Below are 16523 nucleotides of genomic sequence, written 5' to 3'. Positions count from 1 at the left end.
GTTCTGTAAGAAAGTGTCTTTGCTTTAGGAGCATGCCTAGTGGAGCCCTTCGGAAATGTGGTGTATGACGTTTGCAGCTCTAACTAATATACTCAAGAAGAGAATAATGCTGATAGAATAGTTGATCAGACAGATATGAAACAAATGCAGGGAAATGTTAACACTTGGAGAAGGTAGGAATGGGGGATATGGGAATTTTTTGCACTGTTCTTGCAACTTTCCTAAAGTTTGAGATTATTTCAAAATAAACCATTAAATAATTAGTTTCTCTGGACTCCCCTTATACATCAGTAGTCTTCTTTGCTGTAACCATTGCTTTTAGTACAGTGTGTAACCTTTTACATATTCCTTTCCTGTATATTTAAAAGCCACATATATGTACATAGAAAGAATATATAATAAGAATACCATGTCTAAGATTATTTTTGTTATGCCAATTTGAAATAATATAGCAACATTCATGAAGTCTGGTATTTATTATTAGAAATGTTAAAATAATACAATTGCTGAATTATCAATTATTATTAATTAATTATTAATAATTATTATAAAATGTTAAACTAACTTCCCAAATGAAACTGTGCCTCTGGTTGCCATGTGGTAATGATATTTTAACTAGTAAGCCTAAATTTTATAATTGTTGGTATCTCGTGAATAAGCCCCACTCTTACATAAGTGCATAGGAGGTTTTATGGGTGATTTAATGATTTGGGATTCTTTTGCAGTACAAATTAAAATTGAAAATATTTCTTAAAAATCTTTAAAAGTCATCTAAATGAAGGAAATAAGAAAGCCATCATAAGGCAAACCACACATCAATGATTACTGCAGACAGATGCTCATATTGAGATATTAGTTAGGTTTACAATGGGAAACATAGTAACTTTACAGCAGAGGACGCTGGCAGACATAACTTTAACAGAGTGATTAACATATCTTGTTATATGACATGGCAACATGATGAAATCCCTGATAGGATTCTCTGACAAGCACACATCTCTCAAGTAGTATATTGTCCCACACATACATCATCCCAAACATGAAAAAACATCAGGCAAACATAATGGGGGACATTCTACAAAGTAATCAGGAACTATTCATCAAAGTGTCAAGGTTGTGAAAGACCAGGAAGATTGAGGAGCTGTCCCTTCAGTCAAGTGACATATCTCACACAGACTGCTGGTGTCACGTCCTGCAGCTCCAGCGGGTCCTCCCTTCTGAACCTGGGATCATAGTTTTTGATGGCTTCTGAGAATGGTGACATCCTGCAGGTTTTGACCACTTCTTGGGAGATAAATAACAAATTCTGATCACAGAAATGCAAGGTAATCTCTTTTGGGGGGTTCTGTCTGTGTGATTTAACTCAAGAGAGAGAGAGAGAGAGAAAACTCAGGTAAGAGAGTTTTATCTTCCAGGTTGGATTACTGTTCATTGTGCTGGGACCTGAGTCTGTAGGAAAAATTCATTTGGCACAGAACCTTTATCCAGGTTCAAGATCCACTCAAGATCGACTCTCTTCACACCTTTCAAAAGACAATGCAGTATTGTTAACTATGATTACCATGCCAGACATTATGTCCCACAGCCTTATTTATCTTGTAACTGGCAGTTTATACCCTTTCAGCCCCTTTGCCCATTATACCCACTCCCCACACCCTGCCTCCGGCAACCCCTCATCTGTACTATGATTTTGGTTGTTTTTGTTTCTGTTTAAAGATTCCACATATAAGTGAGATCATACAACATTTTTCTGTTACTGTCTGACTTATCTCATTTGGCATAATGCCCTCAATGTGTAGCCAATATTGCAAATTAAAGATTTCCCTTTTCCTGGCTGAATAATATTGGTGTGTGTGTTTGTTTATGAATGTATTTATATATTTTCTTTGCCACCCATCTGTCCTAAGTGAGCACTCTTCAAGTTTTTTTCCCAAGGCAAAAGGGACTGAGGCAGGTTTGCTGGCTCTGCTGGTTCTGCAGTTCTTAACAAGGTCTGCCTGCCTATTAATAATTGTACACAGGTAGAGGAGACTCATTCTGGGTCTCTTAGCGTATAGTGTTGGGTTCTACAACTACCACCAAGGCATTTTTGTTCAGGGATGGATGTCAAATTAGTTTTTAAAAAGAGAGAGAAAAAGGAGGAACCAACGTCTTATACTACAGCATCATGTTGATGTCACTCTCTAGAACATTTTTGTTTTCCACTTTTGTTTTACATAATCTTTATGCCCAGTGTGGGGCTCAAACTGGATGATTCTGGTATCAAGAGTTGCCTGCCATGCAGCCAAAACAAGCCAAGCACACCTCTCTATGTTTTATTTTTAATGTGATCTTGTCTTAAATATTCTTATATAAACCAAATTCTTAATTTCAAGGTATTTTGTAATCAACCCCCCTGTGTAAGTTAGTATACCTCTGCATTACACAGTTTCTTTTTGTTGAACATCATAGCATCTTAGCATTACACTATATGGTCTTAATTTTATTTTACTTACACAAACTAAAAGAACATTTTGTTTCTAGTATTTGTTTTTATAAATTAAGTTTTACAGAATCCTCTTAGTTATAGCTATGTTGTTATAGCATAGTTGCACTAAATGTAGAATTCTCTACTGTGCATTAGGATATTGGTGCTTGGACTGTGTAAACCACATTTTATACTTACCCTGATTCCTGTTAGGCTTTTCCCTAGGAGATCCTACAGGAAGTTTAGAGGACAGGGTTACTGGAGGACCAACTTCCTTCTTCCTGTTTGCAGAATAGTTCCTTAACAGCACCCCAGCAGTGGCTCTTCACCTTGGTCACTAGTGGTACACTGCAGCTTCTTTTATTGAATTATTTAAAAATTGAGATATAATTCACAAGTCTTTAAATTCACTCCCTTAAGAGCAGAAAATTCGGTGGTTTCAAATATATTCACAAAGTTGTGTCACCAACACTAGTATCTAATCCCAGCAGGTTCTCTCACTCTCCAGCTTCTTTTAGCTCTCTCACACATGTAGCCATATTGGTCCCTCTCTGACAGGCAGCACCAGCTGAGCAGGCCCCCCCTCAGAGGCATTATCCTCCCCCACCATACATTTCTGACAGGCCTGCAGGAACTGAATGGCCCCCCTCTGAAGGTCTGCATTCCAGTTCTGCTGGGTTCTTCTCTCCCTATGTACGATAACATGCCCCAGGCACCTCCCCTGCTTCAGGTGTGGAATCCTCTCTTGAGGGCTAAGTTTGGATTCTTCGACTTCTTCCATCATGTAACCCTGGGGCGGTAGCTGCCATCTGCCATTATCCCTGTTACCCCGGTGTTCACTTTTGCCTTTAAAATACCTGCTTTATGGGCGCCTGCGTGGTTCAGTGGGTTAAAGCCTCTGCCTTCGGCTCAGGTCATGATCCCAGGGTGCTGGGATCGGGCGCTCTGCTTGGGCGGGGAGCCTGCTTCCCCCTCTCTCTCTGCCTGCCTCTCTGCCTGCTTGTAATCTATGCCTGTCAAATAAATAAATAAATAAATAAATCTTTGAAATTCCTTCAGAATTTGATAAAAATGAACCTCCAGTGAGTTTACCCTCCAGTGAATTAAACCCTCAGTAAAAGTGAGTAGGAATATGTATTTTCTCAAGCACACACACTAACTCTTTATTACTCTTTTTTAAAAAAAATGAGTCTTATACTTCAAAATGGAATTTTACTTATTCATAATTTCCCCAGATTGGAAGTTCAGGTCGCTTGGCTGGGGAAGAAATAAGTGAAGTGTGGTGAATTCATACCATGGAGTAGGACCTGGGAAATAAAAGCCAAAAGTGTATTGGTACACAAAACAACATTGATGAATCTTAAATGTATTGTACTAAGTGAAAGATAAGATTCATAAGATTACACATGGTAAGATTCTATATATGTGACTTTCCAGAAAAGGCAAACTGTAGGCATGAAGAAGAGATAGTAGCTGACAAAGGAGAAGAGTGGTGAGGAAGTTTGATTTCAAAAGGGTAGCATGAAGGATTTTTGGGGGCTGTGACGAAACAGTTCTGTATTTTGACTGTGGTGGTGGTTGCACAGACTTATGCCTTTGTCAAAATTCATAAAACTACAGAAGGAATTTTTGTGTACAAAAATTTTAAAAAAATTAAATCTCAATGATATCTTACATGTTTTTATTTAAGCATTTGCATTGTTTCAATTCTGATAATGGACTTTTATATCCATTTGTCATTCATTTTCACTTTATATATTGTCATTCATTATATTAGTGCTTAGTTCTGTACCCTATTATAAAATTTTCGTTTTGTTGATTTAAAGATCTCTCTTTAAATTAATACATCTTTTCTCTCAAATAGTAAAAATGGACTTTCCTGGTTTATTTGTTTTTAGCTTTTAAGAAAAATAGAACTGAGTTGTTATTTTTCTAATGTATCAGATACTTAATTTATGGATTCTAATTTTGGTGACACAACGTGTCACCTCTATTTTTATTAACTTAGTGTTTTATTTTAAATCTTGAATCCATGTGAACTGTACCATGTATGATCTATGTACATAACTTTACACCAAATTGTTAGGAAGGGATTGCTGTTTGGAATATTCCATTGTTTCCTCAGTACTTTGAAGTGCTACATTTATTATACTGCATTCAAAACATACACCTAATCATGGCTTTGTTTCCATGAAGTAGATGGCAAACTATCTTTAGTCGAGTAAAATTATGCGCATTGATACTTATTAGGAATTCTTTTTGAAATGTTTTCTGTTCCTTTGGATTTTTGCTTATTCCAGATGAAGTTGAGAGTGCTTTTGTGAAGTACACTTAAGGTATACAAAAATCAAAGAGAAAAAGATGTATATAAAAGTTGATGAGATTCATAGTGGAATGTTTTCAAAGAATATTGATTCTCTGAAAGGGATCTTTCATTTATTCAATAACCTCAATGTCGCAGAGGAAAGAATATGTTTATGTAAATGAATATATATATTTTTGGACTGTTTTATGATTTATCTACAATTTTCGTTTCTTGCTTTCATGACTTTTGATGAACTAGTTTTCTTGACCTCACCCTTGTCCCCTGGCTTTTCATTTTCTGAGAGAATCGCTGATGGTGTCAGATACAATTTTTTAAGCATTCTTTTATGGGTTTTTAAAAAAATATTTTATTTATTTATTTGACAGGCAGACATCACAAGTAGTCAGAGAGGCAGACAGAGAGGGTGGGGGAAGCAGGCTCCCTGCCAAGCAGAGAGCCAGATGTGGGGCTGGATCTCAGGACCCTGAGACCATGACCTGAGCGGAAGGTAGAGAGGCTTTAACCCACTGAGCCACCCAGGCGCCCATAAGCATTCTTTTACTGTATTGGTGGAATCTACTTCCTAGCATTTGAAAAAGTGAAGGTTACATGCAGGTTCCCGTTCCCTGACAGCTCTAAATTGCACACTTGCAGAGAACTCAGCTGTAATCTGTAAGCTGTGGGGAGTCCCTGACGGGCTCTGACTGCTTGGAGAGCTATCTCAAGCGCCCCAAACTTTCTCGGGCTCGATAGAAGATTGCACTCTCAGCCAATCTCGCACCAGGGGTAGCGGGGAAAGGTAGTTCAATTGGTAGCACTGATTGCACAGACTGCCAAGTTCTGAGCATGCCTGTTTCTGCGCATGCCTAGTTCCGCCCTCTGCCTCTGTGCTCCCTTCCACCGCTCCTTTCCCCGTTCTATTCAGGTCTCACGTGGGAGGCGATTCCTGCGCCGCTGAACATCCGCGCTTTTCCGGGGCCAGTCCCTCCCAACGAGGAAGCGACAGGTGAGCCCGGAACAGCTGGACAAAGGCTGAGGTTTGGCGCCGCGCTGCCCGGGGTCGCGGCTCTGGCGTAGGGGGTCTGTGCCCAGTAGTGTGGAGGAAACCTGCGGCCCGCCCACGGCAGGATGGGGACCTCCGCATCAGGACTAGGGGTCGGAGACCCCACGTGATCGGCCCCTGCGCGGAGCGTGCGGGGCTGTTCGTGGAGCCCCTTTTTGGAGGCCAGAGGAAGAGGGCGTGTGCGCGTGCACCGTGGGCGTGCGGACCCCTTGGGTGGGGGACGGCGCTGCGGGGAGGACGTCTACGCGTGCGCGGTGGGTGCTTACGTGCGGTGGTCGGGGAAGCGGGGCGCGCCCACCCGGGCTGTGCGGTTACCGCCATGGCTGTGCGGTAACCGCCGTGGCTATGCGGTTACCGCCATGGCTGTGCGGTTACCGCCCGGCCTAGGGGAGACCCTTCCTTCGCTCTCCCTTTATTCTTCCTGGAGGCTGAGTTGCCCACTAGCCGTGCCCATCACTGCATCCCGATGTGCGCTGTTAATCAGTCCTGACTTGCCCTGGCGTTCACGAAGCGTCTTCAAGAATTCTCTGCTTTTGTCTTATTTAACTGCCTAATAATAATAATAATAATAATAAATAATTTTTTAAATTAAAAAAAAATAATTCCCCTCTTGAAGGTTAGCGACTTGTTCAGAATCCCCTTGTTAGTGGCGAAGACTGAAAGTCGTGTCTCCTGACTCGTGAGAGAGAACTGTCTGCTTTTACAGGCAAGGAAAAGCAAATTACATTTAAAAGGTCCTTTTGAAAAATGGCAACAAACATACAGAAATTGAGACCTAGACCTTTCCTTAAAGCACTGCTTTTTATAGCTTTCTGCGGAATCATTAACCAAGGGTTTAGTAACAGTAGGGAAATTGATAAACGGGTTAGTCGGAGTATTTTTTGAATAGTTTTGGTGAAGAGTTCATGTTATTTCACTGGGTGTATTGTTTGGTCTGAACTGGTTTCTTTAAAAATTTTTGTGTGTGTGAGCATCAGGGGAGGTTTAAACTGTTAAATCCTCAGGGAGCAAATATTTACATTTACCCAGTGAAAAACGTTATGTCCGGGAGCTGCTACATGATAATATCAGAGTCATGTTATATAAGGGGTGTTTCAGCATCGAAGGTCGGAGGTACCGACGTGCTTCCTGTCTGTTGGGTGTGTGTAGTTTTTAGGGCAGGAGGATTCTGGAGCTGCTAGGCACGGCAGATCTTCCATGACCCCTTCCCTCTTGTAACCCAGAGTTGTCTGCATTTTCAGAGTTGTCTGCGTTTATCCAAGACAGCGGAAAATGAACAAGTCCCAGATAAGTTATTTGTTCATTCCCCACCTTTTTTTTTTTTTTTTTTTTTTTTTTTTTTACAGTGGACTTTGTGAGATTTGTAGGAGTCCATATGTTAAGATGGGGAAAATTAGTAATTGATAAAAATCTAACTTTACAGAAAAATATAAAGTAACATCAGGAGCAAGGCCAGGTTGGCTTATAGATACATACTGATCATTATATATCTTAGAGTTTCTAAGGTAATCCACAAATACGTCTCTGCTGTTTCTGATAACCACGGAAAAAGGAAGACACTGTATTTGGATACAGACAGACCCTTTCTTTTTTTTTTTAAACACAAAAAGTTCTTGAAAGGTATAATTTTTGGTCTTAACATGGGGACACATAGTGCGTAACCTTCCAGTGACAGTTCTGAAAGGAGTGCCTAAAGCCATTACTCACTGAGAGTAATAGGGTCCAAGAGATAGTTAAAGTAGTGCATTTATAATGGTCTTATTTGGTCCTGCTATAAAAGCTGGTATGTTCAGAGGAATGAATGGCCTGCATGCCTGTTAGAAAAACTCTCTGTGAGGACTTTAGCCAGCTTATGTATTTAAGTTGCACAGCCAATGGTTCAGAGGTAAATTCTCTGGTAAGTATGTCTGAGCTTCCCAGTCAAATTCTTCCCATAGAATTCTGTCCCGGTCTTTCCCCTCTGCTATTGGGATCTACCCAGGTAAAGGTGGCCAAAGATTTAATTGTAATTGCTTTCCTCGAAGAACTGCTGCATTACTCTATTGCAGCTCCTGGATCAAGTCTTCTAGTATCAGTCTTCTGATGGCTCTTTCGTGGAGTCTTCCTCATTGAGCCATGTGGTTCAGTTCCAATTTTTTATCCTTTGTCTACTAGCTTTATCATCATATCAATACGCAAACATTGAAAAGATAGGTAGAGAGTTGAATAGTACTGTTCATTGTTTTGAATACTTCTAGAAATGTATAAATTATCTTCATGTATATGCAATGGACATTTTCCCCCTCAATTGACCAGTAATTTGGGATCTATTCACATGTAGTTTAGCCCTTTTAATGCTCTATTTTTCACACTGTATGGTACACTATATTCTAAATACTATATTTTATTGATAGGCATTTAGGTAATTTCCACTTTTCATTAATATAAATGCTGCTGTGAATATACTTGTTCTCTCTGCATAGATGCAAGTGTGTCTCCAGACTCTGGAGCAGTGCTTCTCAAAGTTAGGTTCTTTGACCAGAAATGGCAGTATCACCTTGAATCTTGTCAGAAATGCAGATTTTTATGTATGTTCCCAGACCTTCTGGAAGAAAAATTGGGGGGCGAGAATTATTTTTTAAAGATTTTATTTATTTATTTGACAGACAGAGATCACAAATAGGCAGAGATGCAGGCAGAAAGAGGAGGAAGCAGGCTCCCAGCTGAGCAGAGAGCCTGATGGCGGGGCTCCATCCCAGGACCCTGGGATTATGACCTGAGCTGAAGGCAGAGGCTTTAACCCACAGAGCCACCCAGGCACCCCAGCAGTCCATATTTTTAACAAGGTGTGCATATGATGCTCATACACATCAAGTTTAAGAATTACTGCTTTTGAGTTACAGGATATGAGCATTTATAATTTTTCTAGGTAAACTTATTCATTAGAAGACTACTTTCCCACCACTTATGGACATTGGGGAGGGTATGTGCTTTGGTGAGTGCTGTGAAGTGTGCAAACCTGGTGATTCACAGACCTGTACCCCTGGGGATAAAAATATATGTTTATAAAAAATAAAAAAATTAATAAAATAAATATATACAAATGGAAAAAAAAAAGAAGACTACTTTCCCTTTCTTCTCTCCAGATATAAAAAGTATTTGTACACTAAGGGGTGAAAACTTTAATTTCCATTTTTCTGGTTGTTGAATTTTTTTGACTTTCATAAATCTGGCTTTTTAAGTTCTTTCAGGCTATGGAGTTTTGTAATAATTCTTATGTATTTTAGGTGGTAATCTTTTTTTTTTAAGATTTTTTTTTATTTATTTGACAGAGATCACAAATGGGCAGAGAGGCAGCCAGGCAATGAGAGAGGGGAAAGCAGGCTCCCTGCTGAGCAGAGAGCCCCATGGTGAGGCTCATTCCCAGGACCCTGGGATCATGACCTGAGCCGAAGGCAGAGGCTTTAACCCACTGAGCCACCCAGGCGCCCCTAGGTGGTAATCTTTCATGATAATATTTATCAATTTTCTTCTCTCCATATGCTTTGTCTTTTAATATAGTAGTATTATTTCTGGAAATTTTACATTGTGATACAACCCTTTTGCCTCTTCTATTTTTTATTATTGTTTTCCTGACCCTGGGGGCCTGATGACATTTTTCTGTTTTCTGTCTTTTTTCTAATAAGACTTTTTAAATATATTTAGTACCTTAATCTAGAATTTTTTTTAGTATAATGTGATAAGGGATCTGATTTTATATTTGAGCATCTCTAAAAAATAAGCAGAACAATAAAAGGACTAACACGATACACGTGAGTGGGAATGCCTGCCGTGTTTCTTCTCCATTATGCACGTTGCTGACTTTGGACTGGGTTTTTTTTTTTTTGTCATGTTCACAAAGTATCCTTGGAGTATTATTTTATTGAAAATTAGAATAATTTTTCCAAATGCTTTCTTAACATTTAATGGGAATGATGATATAATTTTTCTTTTTAGATCTATTATATTTCCATATTTCTTAAAAACTAATCTTTATTTTTTTAAAAGAAGCCCTACTTGGTCAGAGTTTTGATGATAACTGTAATTCTGTTTGTCAGTATTTTTTTCCATAACCTTGTCACTTAAAAAACATTTAATTTGATTTCACTCATGTGTATAATTTAAGAAACAAAAGGGATGAATATATGGGAGGGGGGAAAGGAGAGGGAAACAAGCCATAAGAGACTCTTAAGGACAGGACAAACAGGGCTGGTGGAGGGACGTGGTGGGGATAGACTATATGGGTGATGGTATTAAAGAAGGCACTTGTGATGAGCACTGGGTTTTGTATGCAAGTGATGAATCACTGAATTCTGCTCCTGAAACCAGTATTGCACCGTATGTTAGCTGACTAGAATTTAAATAAAAATTTGGAAAAAATATTTAATTTGTTCCTTATTATTCCTAGTGGCTTTTCTAATTTGTTTGGACTAATATTTATCACAAATAGTATTTTATTCTTCATGGAGCCAGCTTTTGATTTTATTGATTTTCACTCTGTTTTTTTCCCTTTATAAAAAAAAAGATTTGGGGTGCCTGGGTGGCTCAGTGGGTTAGGCCTCTGCCTCCTGCTCAGGTCATGATCTCGGGGTCCTGGGATCGAGTCCCACATTGGGCTCTCTGCTCAGCAGGGAGCCTGCTTCCTCCTCTTTCTCTCTCTGCCTGCCTCTCTGCCTACTTGTGATCTCTCTTTGTCAAATAAATAAATAAAATATTTAAAAAAATAAAATAAGTAAGTAAATCTTAAAACACAAAAAACTCTTTGGATTTAACTTCATTTTACCAATATCCTAAGAAGTCTTAAGCTAAACAATATTTTAAGTAGGAAAACGCGCACTTTTAAATAGTTTGGTATACTGTTTCTGTAGTTATAAACATATATCAACTGGTTTCTTTTATAGGAAATCTGATGAGTTTATCACATCAAGCATTACATAATCCAGGACAAGAGCTAATTACCTTCTACCTATAGTACTCTGTGTAACAATTGCAAATATCAAAGGTATTAGTGGTTAATAATTGCTACAAAATTTAAAACAAAATTTGTTTACTAGATTGTTTTTCAGATTGCAGCTGCTCCTTAGGGATTTCCTGTAAATAAAAGCTCCAAAGCAATTCATGTACGGCTTAGTTTAGATCAGTACTTTTTTTCTTGTTATCACTCCCCCTCCCACGACCCACCCCCATGCAGTTGCACCATATTATTAAAAATACTAAGTGCCTGGGATATATGCTTCAGAAGACAGTGATTGAGTAATTTCAATAACGTGGAGTTCTTCATGTAAAAAAGATGTTTTTTTTTTAATTTTTAATTTTTTATTATCATAGAATGTATTATTAGCCCCAGGGGTACAGGTCTGTGAATCGCCAGGTTTACACACTACAGCACTCATCATAGCACATACCTTCCCCAGTGTCTGTAACCCAAACACCCTTTCCCTAACCGCCCCCCCCAGCAACCCTCAGTTTGTTTTATAAGATTAAGAGTCTCTTATGGTTTGTTTCCCTCCCGATGGCATAAAAAAGATGTTTTGTAGTCACAGTTACTTCAAAAAGTAATTATATCCAAATAACCTGGCATGTTATGCTTTAGCAATTAGAGAACCATGGCTTTGACACCTGAGTGTTTATAAGTTATTGAAATGTGAAATGCTAAACGATGTGAACAGCTCTTCTCTCTTTGGAGTGCTGCAAAGTTCCAGGTTGACTTTATTTTTCAGATAACATCTTAAGCCCACTTTATAGCATACGAAGTCATAAAGGACAAATCCTTTCCTAAGTTACAAACTGTAGCAAATTAGTACAGTACTCTTTAATACAATAAAATTCTTTGTTGTTGTTGCTGTTTGAGTTATGTATTACTTTAATAATAATTTTCACTCCAACAATGTCATTTAAGTACCAAACAAAACACTGTGGTTTTTAATGGTGCTTTATAACAGAGCAAGTTATTTTATACAAATCAATATCTTTTAAAGCTGTAAAATTTTTCCTTTTTTAAAGATTTTACTTAGAGAGTGCAAATGAGTGTTCACACAAGCAGGGGGAAGAGGCAAAGGCAGAGGGAGAAGCAGACTTCCTGCTCAGTGGGGAACCTGATGTGGGGCTTGAACCAAGGACCCTGAGATCATGATCTGAGCCAAAGACTGATGCCTAACCAACTGAGCCACCTAGTTGCCCCTATAATTACTCTCTCTCTCTCTCTCTCTTTTTTTAAGGATTTCCTAATGCAAGCTCTTTAGGTTTACTGTAGCAAGATAATTATATGTATTTAGGTGGCTTAGCTTTGTTCTGGGGTTAGTCCAAAGCCGGGAAGAGTACTAATGCATGAAAAGCTTTACAGTTCTACATTAAAAGAGATGTAATATGCCAATATGATTTTCTAGGTCCTTTTCAGAAATTGCTAAATTTTCACATAACTGCTAGAATCCTCAGGAATTAGATGGACATTTCATACAATACTACTTTCGGATGATCCCTTTTATTTAGAAATCTGCCACCTCTTTGTTTTGATAAAAAATCATACAGCTTTTCTTCAGCTTATTAAAAAATATCCTATGTAAAATATATTTCTGATTTTTAAATAACAAGTATATTGCCAGCTTGCAGAGATGTGGGGAGTGGGTGTTTCATGTAACAGCTTTCATCCTCATTTCTCTTACAAACCCTGCCACTGCATTTGGTGTCTTCATGCTCCCTCTTGCCGAGGCTGCCAAGTCTTCAGTCTCAGCATTTAATTGATATATTACCCATTCCATTGTTTCCTGGCCTTTATTGGCATTTGAAGATACCATGCTTGCTGTCAGTCCTTCAAGGTAACTGCTAAGACTGACTCCTTCCATAGTGATCACAGCTTCTTGAGTCAAAATATTTTTTTCTGGGTCCTGAAGGTGTGCTTTGTGTATAAACTGCAGAAACTGTATTTGTAAGTGAAATATTATTAGATTTAAGTTCCATCGTTTTCTCTGCAGGATCGAGTACAGAGTGTTCTTGCACAAATGTGTTAGTTTTTGCTGCAATATGAGATTTCACAATGGAAGGCAGCCCCCACTCTGTGCTGAGAAGTCTTTGGCTGTACAGCTTTCCACAGTGATCTGTATGTCTGTCCAGTACATCACCTCCAACCACATTTGGGTCTTCCTGCGTTGCAGCTGTAATAGTTTCCAATGGGTGGTCAAAGACGTGGTCTGAAGTCCAGATCTTCATGGTGCCAGCCACTTGCACAATGTCCCTGGTGTTCACTTTTATTCTTTCTTTTAAAGATTTATTTTATTTATCTGAGAGACAGAAAGAACACGAGTGAGAGGATGGAAGGAGGGAAAGAATCTCAAGCAGAACCACTGAACACAGACCCCAACGTGGACCTGATCCCACAACCCCGAGATCATGACCTTAGCCGAAACCAGGAGTCAGACGCCTAACCAGCTCCGCCACACAGGCGCCCCTTATTTCTCATTTCTTACCACACCAAGGATGTCCCCTTCTATCCCTTCTTATCTAAAGTTTTTCTTGTTTTTGTGAGTGTCTATTAAATTTTATTCAGTGGTTTTGAACATCTATTGAAATCATGTGATTTATCTCCTCTATTTTCTTAGTTGGTAAATTACATTAATTTTTAAATGTAAAACAAACTAGATATTCTTGAAACTGAGCTGGGCCATGGTATTCTTTCTATATATTCCTGGCTTTAGTTTGATAATACTTTGTTTTGGATTTTTATATTTGTGTCCTTCATGAGAAAGACAGACCAGTAAGTGTTTTGGGGTAGAGAGGGGGCAGAATATGTTCTTGTTGCGATTTAGTATTTAATATCAGGAATATGTTGAATATATAACATGAATTTGGAGTATTTCCTCTTGCTTTCTCTACAGGATCTTTTAGTTTGTTGCTGCTTCTTAGGTTTTTCATTCATATGTGAGGACATCTGTGACTGGAGTTGCCTTCATGGGAAGATTTCTTTCTTCCTGTCTCTCTTTTGTTAAGGAAGCTCTTTCCCAACTTGGGCTTGAACTCACAACCTTGAGATTGAGAGTCAAGTGTTCCATCAATTGAGCCAGCCAGGCACCCACATAGGAAGAGTTTAAATTATAGATGCAATTTCCTTAACAGACATGTGGCATTAGATTTGATTTCCTTTCCTTTCCTTTCCTTTTCTTTCTTTGTTTCTTTCTTTCTGCCTGTTTTTTGTAGACTACATGTCCACAGTGGAGCCCAGCGCAGGGCTCAAACTCATGACCCTTCGACTGAGACTTGTGCCAGGATCAAGAGTCAAACACTCGGGGCACCTGAGTGGCTCAGTGGGTTAAGCCTCTTCCTTCAGCCCAGGTCATGATCCCAGGGTCCTGGGATCAAGCCCCACGTCTGGCTCTCTGCTCAGCAGGGAGTCTGCTTCCTACCCACTCCCACAACCTCTGCCTGCCTCTCTGCCTACTTTAGATCTGTGTCTGTCAAATAAGTAAATAAATAAAATATTTTTTAAAAAGTCAGACACTCAACCAACTGAGCTACCCAGGTGACCCTAGATTTTCTTTTTTAAAAAGTAAGTTTTGATAAGTAGTTTCTTTCTTGAAAGTAAACGTTCCCCCAACATTTTCAAAATTATTGGCCCTTAATTTCTTCACTATATTTTCATAGACCACAGAAACTGTATAGAGATGTTGTTTTCATGCCAGATATTGGAGAGTGAACCTTTCTTCTTTATAACTTGATCAGCTTTGGCAAAGAATTGTCAAGGTACAAACTTAGTTTTGTCCTCTCTCTTTATACTATATGCAGATTTTTTAAATTTGTTAATGTCTGATCTGTAACATGTCTTTGTGCATATATTAGCTGTAACTTCCTCTTTTGCTTTAAAAAAAGGTAGATACTGATTCTTTTAACTTTTCTAATATATACTATTAAGGATTTTTTTTAAAGCATAACTTCTTAGATGTGTCTTACAGGTTTTGGTATGTTGTATTTTGATAATTCACTTAAAAATATTCTCTAATCTAGGGGTACAAGAATGTTTCAGTCGGTTAAGTGTCCAACTCTTGGTCTTGGCTCAGGTCGTGGTCTTGGGGTTGTAGGACTGCGCTGTATGGAGGGCTGCATGCTCAGTGGGGAGTCTGCTTGATATTCTCCCTCTGTCCCTCCCCACCCACTTGCAGGCACATGGGTGTGTTCTCTCTCTCAAATAATAAATAAATAAATAATCTCTAATCTGTATTTAGAAATATATTTCTTAAATAAATATAACACCACATGTATCTTAATCTGTAAACGTGATGTTTTCTGGTTAATCTTTTTCTTACTGATATATTAGACACTGTAAAAAGAATGTTCTCTGTATGATTTCAAATCTTTGAAGTTGTGGAAATCTGCTTTGTGTCCCACACTGGTCAATTTAAGTACAGAGTATGTGTGGATCTGAAAAGTGTGTGTGTGTATGTATGTAAATATATTTTGCAGTTTGGGACTACATTTTCCCTGAAGGTAATTACTGTTTCATTTCTCTCTGACTGCTTTTAAGGTTTGCCATTTATATTCAGTCTTTCTCATAGTTTTTATATCTCTTTTGGAAACTCTCAATCTGTCCATCATTTTCCCTTTATCATTTTTTAAAAAGATTTTATTTATTTATTTGATAGAGATCACAAGTAGGCAGAGAGGCAGGCAGAGAGAGGGAGAAGCAAACTCCCTGCTGAGCAGAGAGCCTGATGTGGGGCTCGATCCCAGGACCCTGGCATCATGACCTGAGTCTAAGGCAGAGGCTTTAACCCACTGAGCCACCCAGGCTCCCCTTCCCTTTATCATTTTTTTAAAAATTATAGTTGACACACAATGTTATGTTAGTTTCAGGCATACAATATGGTGATGTAACAAGTCTTTTTCTTTGTCATTTTAACCATAGTCATTAAATATGTCAGATAATTCCAATATCTGGAGCTCCCTGTGTCCTAAGCTTAAATTTTTAGAAGAAATATACTAGACCATTCATTTGGCAAATATTTTTGGAACACCTTTCATGGACTGTTTTAAGTGTTTGGAATATATGCTATAAACAAAATAACCTGCTTTTCTGAACCTGTTTGGAACCTGGAGAGTTCTGCATGGACATGCTGAATTACTTTTTGCTTTTTTTCTTTTCCTGAATTACTCTTAATAGACTGTTATGAATTGAGTTTGCAAGTGTTTTATTTAGAATATATGTATCAAAATTAAATAGGAATTGTTTTTTTTTTAAAGATTTTATTTATTTATTTGACAGAGAGAGATCACAAGTAGGCAGAGAGTCAGGCAGAGGGAGAGAGGAGGAAGCAGGCTCCCTGCTGAGCAGAGATCCCTATGCGGGACTCCATCCCAGGACCCTGAGATCATGACCTGAGCCGAAGGCAGCGGCTTAACCCACTGAGCCACCCAGGCGCCCCTAAATAGGAATTGTTTTTGAACAATATTTTGTTACTAAATTTATAATGTTCCAAAGATATTTTTTATGGTATAGAATGTTTAAATTATATGGGTTGTTGAGGGTTGCCTAGTGGCTCCATCAGTTAAGCGTTTGCTTTTGGCTCAGTTCCTGATCTCGAGGTCCTAGGATTGAGCCCTTCATTGGGCTCCCTGCTCAACAGGAAGTCTGCTTCTCCCTCTGCCCCTTCACCTGCCCGTGTGTGCTCTCTCTCTCGGATAAA

At 38.8% G+C, this 16523-nt stretch overlaps 1 pseudogene across 1 annotated transcript; it reads right to left on the bottom strand.

Annotated features, from left to right (window-relative positions):
* Window positions 1-12482: 12482 nt before the first annotated feature.
* Window positions 12483-13059, bottom strand: LOC309857154 (PRELI domain containing protein 3B pseudogene; annotated as a pseudogene). The gene has a single exon. The product of its transcript is annotated as a PRELI domain containing protein 3B pseudogene (transcript).
* Window positions 13060-16523: the final 3464 nt, after the last annotated feature.

Source organism: Mustela nivalis, assembly GCF_964662115.1.
Source record: "Mustela nivalis genome assembly, contig: HAP1_SCAFFOLD_442, whole genome shotgun sequence".
Classification (NCBI taxonomy): domain Eukaryota; kingdom Metazoa; phylum Chordata; class Mammalia; order Carnivora; family Mustelidae; genus Mustela; species Mustela nivalis.
Note: the sequence above shows the minus strand (reverse complement) of the source record. Positions and strands in the feature narration are given on the sequence as shown.